At 54.8% G+C, this 9402-nt stretch overlaps 10 non-coding genes across 10 annotated transcripts; all 10 read left to right on the top strand.

Annotated features, from left to right (window-relative positions):
* The first annotated feature begins 289 nt into the window (after positions 1-289).
* Positions 290-408, top strand: LOC126232102 (5S ribosomal RNA). Its single transcript, XR_007544653.1, has one exon. It is a non-coding gene; the product is annotated as a 5S ribosomal RNA (ribosomal RNA).
* An 841-nt stretch (positions 409-1249) lies between these two features.
* LOC126232101 (5S ribosomal RNA) lies at positions 1250-1368 on the top strand. The gene has a single exon (XR_007544652.1). It is a non-coding gene; the product is annotated as a 5S ribosomal RNA (ribosomal RNA).
* Positions 1369-2174: 806 nt separating this feature from the next.
* Positions 2175-2293, top strand: LOC126232111 (5S ribosomal RNA). Its single transcript, XR_007544661.1, has one exon. It is a non-coding gene; the product is annotated as a 5S ribosomal RNA (ribosomal RNA).
* Positions 2294-3131: 838 nt separating this feature from the next.
* On the top strand, positions 3132-3251 carry LOC126232112 (5S ribosomal RNA). Its single transcript, XR_007544662.1, has one exon. It is a non-coding gene; the product is annotated as a 5S ribosomal RNA (ribosomal RNA).
* An 841-nt stretch (positions 3252-4092) lies between these two features.
* LOC126232100 (5S ribosomal RNA) lies at positions 4093-4211 on the top strand. Its single transcript, XR_007544651.1, has one exon. It is a non-coding gene; the product is annotated as a 5S ribosomal RNA (ribosomal RNA).
* Positions 4212-5052: 841 nt separating this feature from the next.
* On the top strand, positions 5053-5171 carry LOC126232099 (5S ribosomal RNA). The gene has a single exon (XR_007544650.1). It is a non-coding gene; the product is annotated as a 5S ribosomal RNA (ribosomal RNA).
* Positions 5172-5977: 806 nt separating this feature from the next.
* LOC126232110 (5S ribosomal RNA) lies at positions 5978-6096 on the top strand. Its single transcript, XR_007544660.1, has one exon. It is a non-coding gene; the product is annotated as a 5S ribosomal RNA (ribosomal RNA).
* Positions 6097-6934: 838 nt separating this feature from the next.
* On the top strand, positions 6935-7051 carry LOC126232113 (5S ribosomal RNA). Its single transcript, XR_007544663.1, has one exon. It is a non-coding gene; the product is annotated as a 5S ribosomal RNA (ribosomal RNA).
* Positions 7052-7894: 843 nt separating this feature from the next.
* On the top strand, positions 7895-8013 carry LOC126232098 (5S ribosomal RNA). The gene has a single exon (XR_007544649.1). It is a non-coding gene; the product is annotated as a 5S ribosomal RNA (ribosomal RNA).
* Positions 8014-8816: 803 nt separating this feature from the next.
* On the top strand, positions 8817-8935 carry LOC126232109 (5S ribosomal RNA). Its single transcript, XR_007544659.1, has one exon. It is a non-coding gene; the product is annotated as a 5S ribosomal RNA (ribosomal RNA).
* The last annotated feature ends 467 nt before the right edge of the window (positions 8936-9402 follow it).

Genomic DNA, 9402 nt, shown 5'->3' with positions numbered 1-9402 from the left:
CCGCTGGACACCAGGGACAAGATGCGTCCTCCGCTAGTGTCGAAGGCTGCACGCGCCCAGCGAATGACAGGAGGTGCAACGAGCAGCAGTGCGTCTCACACACGCGGCGGTGCGCCCGCTAATTCGGCCGTCGCTCTGCTGGGACGCCGGGCGCGCCCCCCGCGCCGTCCTCGAGGAACTGGCTGTTGCGGAAGGAAGTGCCTACGTCAAATGCGGCCGAAAACTAACATTTTGTGTGTTGGGAGAAAAGCCGAACGCGAATTCTGCCGTGCTCCTACATTACACGAGTGCCAACGGCCATACCATGATAAATACACCGGTTCTCGTCCGATCACCGAAGTTAAGTATCATTGGGCCCGGTTAGTACTTGGATGGGTGACCGCCTGGGAAACCCGGGTGCTGTTGGCTCCCTTCCTTTTTTTTTTTTTTTTTTTATGTCGCTACCCCTGCCAGCCCAATTTTCAAACTACCCTTCTGTTGTGACAACGATGCTTCCTTAAGCCTTTTAAACTACTGTAATGGTACGAAAATGCAGTAATTAACTCAGTTTGGGGGAGAATGTGCTAACCAAGTTTGCCAAGAAGACTTTCAAAACGACAAAACAGTACGAATCGGCAGGTGATTTCTGAAATACGTCAGCGCCTATTGTTGTGTAGGAGTGTAGAGTTCCAAATTTGATTTGTAATCACGAATTTGTCCCTTAGTCGTCTCGTCTCGTCTCGTCCCGCAGACGTTTGTCGTGCTTGCGCTGTCATATGGACCACGACCCGAGCGGCAGCGAGCGGCAGTCGAGCAAAGTCGGGACAAGTCGGGACGGGATACGAATGGTGCGAATGCACTGCAAAGTACGCAGACACCTGGTGCGAGGCGAGGCGAGGCGAGGCGAGGCGAGGCGAGGAAGCCCACATCGCTACCAGTGGCGCCCTCCAGCACGACACTGCCACACCCCGCACAGGCCCCCCGCTGGACACCAGGGACAAGATGCGTCCTCCGCTAGTGTCGAAGGCTGCACGCGCCCAGCGAATGACAGGAGGTGCAACGAGCAGCAGTGCGTCTCACACACGCGGCGGTGCGCCCGCTAATTCGGCCGTCGCTCTGCTGGGACGCCGGGCGCGCCCCCCGCGCCGTCCTCGAGGAACTGGCTGTTGCGGAAGGAAGTGCCTACGTCAAATGCGGCCGAAAACTAACATTTTGTGTGTTGGGAGAAAAGCCGAACGCGAATTCTGCCGTGCTCCTACATTACACGAGTGCCAACGGCCATACCATGATAAATACACCGGTTCTCGTCCGATCACCGAAGTTAAGTATCATTGGGCCCGGTTAGTACTTGGATGGGTGACCGCCTGGGAAACCCGGGTGCTGTTGGCTCCCTTCCTTTTTTTTTTTTTTTTTTTATGTCGCTACCCCTGCCAGCCCAATTTTCAAACTACCCTTCTGTTGTGACAACGATGCTTCCTTAAGCCTTTTAAACTACTGTAATGGTACGAAAATGCAGTAATTAACTCAGTTTGGGGGAGAATGTGCTAACCAAGTTTGCCAAGAAGACTTTCAAAACGACAAAACAGTACGAATCGGCAGGTGATTTCTGAAATACGTCAGCGCCTATTGTTGTGTAGGAGTGTAGAGTTCCAAATTTGATTTGTAATCACGAATTTGTCCCTTAGTCGTCTCGTCTCGTCTCGTCCCGCAGACGTTTGTCGTGCTTGCGCTGTCATATGGACCACGACCCGAGCGGCAGCGAGCGGCAGTCGGGACAAGTCGGGACGGGATACGAATGGTGCGAATGCACTGCAAAGTACGCAGACACCTGGTGCGAGGCGAGGAAGCCCACATCGCTACCAGTGGCGCCCTCCAGCACGACACTGCCACACCCCGCACAGGCCCCCCGCTGGACACCAGGGACAAGATGCGTCCTCCGCTAGTGTCGAAGGCTGCACGCGCCCAGCGAATGACAGGAGGTGCAACGAGCAGCAGTGCGTCTCACACACGCGGCGGTGCGCCCGCTAATTCGGCCGTCGCTCTGCTGGGACGCCGGGCGCGCCCCCCGCGCCGTCCTCGAGGAACTGGCTGTTGCGGAAGGAAGTGCCTACGTCAAATGCGGCCGAAAACTAACATTTTGTGTGTTGGGAGAAAAGCCGAACGCGAATTCTGCCGTGCTCCTACATTACACGAGTGCCAACGGCCATACCATGATAAATACACCGGTTCTCGTCCGATCACCGAAGTTAAGTATCGTTGGGCCCGGTTAGTACTTGGATGGGTGACCGCCTGGGAAACCCGGGTGCTGTTGGCTCCCTTCCTTTTTTTTTTTTTTTTATGTCGCTACCCCTGCCAGCCCAATTTTCAAACTACCCTTCTGTTGTGACAACGATGCTTCCTTAAGCCTTTTAAACTACTGTAATGGTACGAAAATGCAGTAATTAACTCAGTTTGGGGGAGAATGTGCTAACCAAGTTTGCCAAGAAGACTTTCAAAACGACAAAACAGTACGAATCGGCAGGTGATTTCTGAAATACGTCAGCGCCTATTGTTGTGTAGGAGTGTAGAGTTCCAAATTTGATTTGTAATCACGAATTTGTCCCTTAGTCGTCTCGTCTCGTCTCGTCCCGCAGACGTTTGTCGTGCTTGCGCTGTCATATGGACCACGACCCGAGCGGCAGCGAGCGGCAGTCGAGCAAAGTCGGGACAAGTCGGGACGGGATACGAATGGTGCGAATGCACTGCAAAGTACGCAGACACCTGGTGCGAGGCGAGGCGAGGCGAGGCGAGGCGAGGCGAGGAAGCCCACATCGCTACCAGTGGCGCCCTCCAGCACGACACTGCCACACCCCGCACAGGCCCCCCGCTGGACACCAGGGACAAGATGCGTCCTCCGCTAGTGTCGAAGGCTGCACGCGCCCAGCGAATGACAGGAGGTGCAACGAGCAGCAGTGCGTCTCACACACGCGGCGGTGCGCCCGCTAATTCGGCCGTCGCTCTGCTGGGACGCCGGGCGCGCCCCCCGCGCCGTCCTCGAGGAACTGGCTGTTGCGGAAGGAAGTGCCTACGTCAAATGCGGCCGAAAACTAACATTTTGTGTGTTGGGAGAAAAGCCGAACGCGAATTCTGCCGTGCTCCTACATTACACGAGTGCCAACGGCCATACCATGATAAATACACCCGGTTCTCGTCCGATCACCGAAGTTAAGTATCATTGGGCCCGGTTAGTACTTGGATGGGTGACCGCCTGGGAAACCCGGGTGCTGTTGGCTCCCTTCCTTTTTTTTTTTTTTTTTTTATGTCGCTACCCCTGCCAGCCCAATTTTCAAACTACCCTTCTGTTGTGACAACGATGCTTCCTTAAGCCTTTTAAACTACTGTAATGGTACGAAAATGCAGTAATTAACTCAGTTTGGGGGAGAATGTGCTAACCAAGTTTGCCAAGAAGACTTTCAAAACGACAAAACAGTACGAATCGGCAGGTGATTTCTGAAATACGTCAGCGCCTATTGTTGTGTAGGAGTGTAGAGTTCCAAATTTGATTTGTAATCACGAATTTGTCCCTTAGTCGTCTCGTCTCGTCTCGTCCCGCAGACGTTTGTCGTGCTTGCGCTGTCATATGGACCACGACCCGAGCGGCAGCGAGCGGCAGTCGAGCAAAGTCGGGACAAGTCGGGACGGGATACGAATGGTGCGAATGCACTGCAAAGTACGCAGACACCTGGTGCGAGGCGAGGCGAGGCGAGGCGAGGCGAGGCGAGGAAGCCCACATCGCTACCAGTGGCGCCCTCCAGCACGACACTGCCACACCCCGCACAGGCCCCCCGCTGGACACCAGGGACAAGATGCGTCCTCCGCTAGTGTCGAAGGCTGCACGCGCCCAGCGAATGACAGGAGGTGCAACGAGCAGCAGTGCGTCTCACACACGCGGCGGTGCGCCCGCTAATTCGGCCGTCGCTCTGCTGGGACGCCGGGCGCGCCCCCCGCGCCGTCCTCGAGGAACTGGCTGTTGCGGAAGGAAGTGCCTACGTCAAATGCGGCCGAAAACTAACATTTTGTGTGTTGGGAGAAAAGCCGAACGCGAATTCTGCCGTGCTCCTACATTACACGAGTGCCAACGGCCATACCATGATAAATACACCGGTTCTCGTCCGATCACCGAAGTTAAGTATCATTGGGCCCGGTTAGTACTTGGATGGGTGACCGCCTGGGAAACCCGGGTGCTGTTGGCTCCCTTCCTTTTTTTTTTTTTTTTTTTATGTCGCTACCCCTGCCAGCCCAATTTTCAAACTACCCTTCTGTTGTGACAACGATGCTTCCTTAAGCCTTTTAAACTACTGTAATGGTACGAAAATGCAGTAATTAACTCAGTTTGGGGGAGAATGTGCTAACCAAGTTTGCCAAGAAGACTTTCAAAACGACAAAACAGTACGAATCGGCAGGTGATTTCTGAAATACGTCAGCGCCTATTGTTGTGTAGGAGTGTAGAGTTCCAAATTTGATTTGTAATCACGAATTTGTCCCTTAGTCGTCTCGTCTCGTCTCGTCCCGCAGACGTTTGTCGTGCTTGCGCTGTCATATGGACCACGACCCGAGCGGCAGCGAGCGGCAGTCGAGCAAAGTCGGGACAAGTCGGGACGGGATACGAATGGTGCGAATGCACTGCAAAGTACGCAGACACCTGGTGCGAGGCGAGGCGAGGCGAGGCGAGGCGAGGCGAGGAAGCCCACATCGCTACCAGTGGCGCCCTCCAGCACGACACTGCCACACCCCGCACAGGCCCCCCGCTGGACACCAGGGACAAGATGCGTCCTCCGCTAGTGTCGAAGGCTGCACGCGCCCAGCGAATGACAGGAGGTGCAACGAGCAGCAGTGCGTCTCACACACGCGGCGGTGCGCCCGCTAATTCGGCCGTCGCTCTGCTGGGACGCCGGGCGCGCCCCCCGCGCCGTCCTCGAGGAACTGGCTGTTGCGGAAGGAAGTGCCTACGTCAAATGCGGCCGAAAACTAACATTTTGTGTGTTGGGAGAAAAGCCGAACGCGAATTCTGCCGTGCTCCTACATTACACGAGTGCCAACGGCCATACCATGATAAATACACCGGTTCTCGTCCGATCACCGAAGTTAAGTATCATTGGGCCCGGTTAGTACTTGGATGGGTGACCGCCTGGGAAACCCGGGTGCTGTTGGCTCCCTTCCTTTTTTTTTTTTTTTTTTTATGTCGCTACCCCTGCCAGCCCAATTTTCAAACTACCCTTCTGTTGTGACAACGATGCTTCCTTAAGCCTTTTAAACTACTGTAATGGTACGAAAATGCAGTAATTAACTCAGTTTGGGGGAGAATGTGCTAACCAAGTTTGCCAAGAAGACTTTCAAAACGACAAAACAGTACGAATCGGCAGGTGATTTCTGAAATACGTCAGCGCCTATTGTTGTGTAGGAGTGTAGAGTTCCAAATTTGATTTGTAATCACGAATTTGTCCCTTAGTCGTCTCGTCTCGTCTCGTCCCGCAGACGTTTGTCGTGCTTGCGCTGTCATATGGACCACGACCCGAGCGGCAGCGAGCGGCAGTCGGGACAAGTCGGGACGGGATACGAATGGTGCGAATGCACTGCAAAGTACGCAGACACCTGGTGCGAGGCGAGGAAGCCCACATCGCTACCAGTGGCGCCCTCCAGCACGACACTGCCACACCCCGCACAGGCCCCCCGCTGGACACCAGGGACAAGATGCGTCCTCCGCTAGTGTCGAAGGCTGCACGCGCCCAGCGAATGACAGGAGGTGCAACGAGCAGCAGTGCGTCTCACACACGCGGCGGTGCGCCCGCTAATTCGGCCGTCGCTCTGCTGGGACGCCGGGCGCGCCCCCCGCGCCGTCCTCGAGGAACTGGCTGTTGCGGAAGGAAGTGCCTACGTCAAATGCGGCCGAAAACTAACATTTTGTGTGTTGGGAGAAAAGCCGAACGCGAATTCTGCCGTGCTCCTACATTACACGAGTGCCAACGGCCATACCATGATAAATACACCGGTTCTCGTCCGATCACCGAAGTTAAGTATCGTTGGGCCCGGTTAGTACTTGGATGGGTGACCGCCTGGGAAACCCGGGTGCTGTTGGCTCCCTTCCTTTTTTTTTTTTTTTTATGTCGCTACCCCTGCCAGCCCAATTTTCAAACTACCCTTCTGTTGTGACAACGATGCTTCCTTAAGCCTTTTAAACTACTGTAATGGTACGAAAATGCAGTAATTAACTCAGTTTGGGGGAGAATGTGCTAACCAAGTTTGCCAAGAAGACTTTCAAAACGACAAAACAGTACGAATCGGCAGGTGATTTCTGAAATACGTCAGCGCCTATTGTTGTGTAGGAGTGTAGAGTTCCAAATTTGATTTGTAATCACGAATTTGTCCCTTAGTCGTCTCGTCTCGTCTCGTCCCGCAGACGTTTGTCGTGCTTGCGCTGTCATATGGACCACGACCCGAGCGGCAGCGAGCGGCAGTCGAGCAAAGTCGGGACAAGTCGGGACGGGATACGAATGGTGCGAATGCACTGCAAAGTACGCAGACACCTGGTGCGAGGCGAGGCGAGGCGAGGCGAGGCGAGGCGAGGAAGCCCACATCGCTACCAGTGGCGCCCTCCAGCACGACACTGCCACACCCCGCACAGGCCCCCCGCTGGACACCAGGGACAAGATGCGTCCTCCGCTAGTGTCGAAGGCTGCACGCGCCCAGCGAATGACAGGAGGTGCAACGAGCAGCAGTGCGTCTCACACACGCGGCGGTGCGCCCGCTAATTCGGCCGTCGCTCTGCTGGGACGCCGGGCGCGCCCCCCGCGCCGTCCTCGAGGAACTGGCTGTTGCGGAAGGAAGTGCCTACGTCAAATGCGGCCGAAAACTAACATTTTGTGTGTTGGGAGAAAAGCCGAACGCGAATTCTGCCGTGCTCCTACATTACACGAGTGCCAACGGCCATACCATGATAAATACACCGGTTCTCGTCCGATCACCGAAGTTAAGTATCATTGGGCCCGGTTAGCTTGGATGGGTGACCGCCTGGGAAACCCGGGTGCTGTTGGCTCCCTTCCTTTTTTTTTTTTTTTTTTTTTATGTCGCTACCCCTGCCAGCCCAATTTTCAAACTACCCTTCTGTTGTGACAACGATGCTTCCTTAAGCCTTTTAAACTACTGTAATGGTACGAAAATGCAGTAATTAACTCAGTTTGGGGGAGAATGTGCTAACCAAGTTTGCCAAGAAGACTTTCAAAACGACAAAACAGTACGAATCGGCAGGTGATTTCTGAAATACGTCAGCGCCTATTGTTGTGTAGGAGTGTAGAGTTCCAAATTTGATTTGTAATCACGAATTTGTCCCTTAGTCGTCTCGTCTCGTCTCGTCCCGCAGACGTTTGTCGTGCTTGCGCTGTCATATGGACCACGACCCGAGCGGCAGCGAGCGGCAGTCGAGCAAAGTCGGGACAAGTCGGGACGGGATACGAATGGTGCGAATGCACTGCAAAGTACGCAGACACCTGGTGCGAGGCGAGGCGAGGCGAGGCGAGGCGAGGCGAGGAAGCCCACATCGCTACCAGTGGCGCCCTCCAGCACGACACTGCCACACCCCGCACAGGCCCCCCGCTGGACACCAGGGACAAGATGCGTCCTCCGCTAGTGTCGAAGGCTGCACGCGCCCAGCGAATGACAGGAGGTGCAACGAGCAGCAGTGCGTCTCACACACGCGGCGGTGCGCCCGCTAATTCGGCCGTCGCTCTGCTGGGACGCCGGGCGCGCCCCCCGCGCCGTCCTCGAGGAACTGGCTGTTGCGGAAGGAAGTGCCTACGTCAAATGCGGCCGAAAACTAACATTTTGTGTGTTGGGAGAAAAGCCGAACGCGAATTCTGCCGTGCTCCTACATTACACGAGTGCCAACGGCCATACCATGATAAATACACCGGTTCTCGTCCGATCACCGAAGTTAAGTATCATTGGGCCCGGTTAGTACTTGGATGGGTGACCGCCTGGGAAACCCGGGTGCTGTTGGCTCCCTTCCTTTTTTTTTTTTTTTTATGTCGCTACCCCTGCCAGCCCAATTTTCAAACTACCCTTCTGTTGTGACAACGATGCTTCCTTAAGCCTTTTAAACTACTGTAATGGTACGAAAATGCAGTAATTAACTCAGTTTGGGGGAGAATGTGCTAACCAAGTTTGCCAAGAAGACTTTCAAAACGACAAAACAGTACGAATCGGCAGGTGATTTCTGAAATACGTCAGCGCCTATTGTTGTGTAGGAGTGTAGAGTTCCAAATTTGATTTGTAATCACGAATTTGTCCCTTAGTCGTCTCGTCTCGTCTCGTCCCGCAGACGTTTGTCGTGCTTGCGCTGTCATATGGACCACGACCCGAGCGGCAGCGAGCGGCAGTCGGGACAAGTCGGGACGGGATACGAATGGTGCGAATGCACTGCAAAGAACGCAGACACCTGGTGCGAGGCGAGGAAGCCCACATCGCTACCAGTGGCGCCCTCCAGCACGACACTGCCACACCCCGCACAGGCCCCCCGCTGGACACCAGGGACAAGATGCGTCCTCCGCTAGTGTCGAAGGCTGCACGCGCCCAGCGAATGACAGGAGGTGCAACGAGCAGCAGTGCGTCTCACACACGCGGCGGTGCGCCCGCTAATTCGGCCGTCGCTCTGCTGGGACGCCGGGCGCGCCCCCCGCGCCGTCCTCGAGGAACTGGCTGTTGCGGAAGGAAGTGCCTACGTCAAATGCGGCCGAAAACTAACATTTTGTGTGTTGGGAGAAAAGCCGAACGCGAATTCTGCCGTGCTCCTACATTACACGAGTGCCAACGGCCATACCATGATAAATACACCGGTTCTCGTCCGATCACCGAAGTTAAGTATCGTTGGGCCCGGTTAGTACTTGGATGGGTGACCGCCTGGGAAACCCGGGTGCTGTTGGCTCCCTTCCTTTTTTTTTTTTTTTTATGTCGCTACCCCTGCCAGCCCAATTTTCAAACTACCCTTCTGTTGTGACAACGATGCTTCCTTAAGCCTTTTAAACTACTGTAATGGTACGAAAATGCAGTAATTAACTCAGTTTGGGGGAGAATGTGCTAACCAAGTTTGCCAAGAAGACTTTCAAAACGACAAAACAGTACGAATCGGCAGGTGATTTCTGAAATACGTCAGCGCCTATTGTTGTGTAGGAGTGTAGAGTTCCAAATTTGATTTGTAATCACGAATTTGTCCCTTAGTCGTCTCGTCTCGTCTCGTCCCGCAGACGTTTGTCGTGCTTGCGCTGTCATATGGACCACGACCCGAGCGGCAGCGAGCGGCAGTCGAGCAAAGTCGGGACAAGTCGGGACGGGATACGAATGGTGCGAATGCACTGCAAAGTACGCAGACACCTGGTGCGAGGCGAGGCGAGG

This window comes from Schistocerca nitens, unplaced genomic scaffold, assembly GCF_023898315.1.
Source record: "Schistocerca nitens isolate TAMUIC-IGC-003100 unplaced genomic scaffold, iqSchNite1.1 HiC_scaffold_423, whole genome shotgun sequence".
Lineage (NCBI taxonomy): Eukaryota > Metazoa > Arthropoda > Insecta > Orthoptera > Acrididae > Schistocerca > Schistocerca nitens.
Note: the sequence above shows the minus strand (reverse complement) of the source record. Positions and strands in the feature narration are given on the sequence as shown.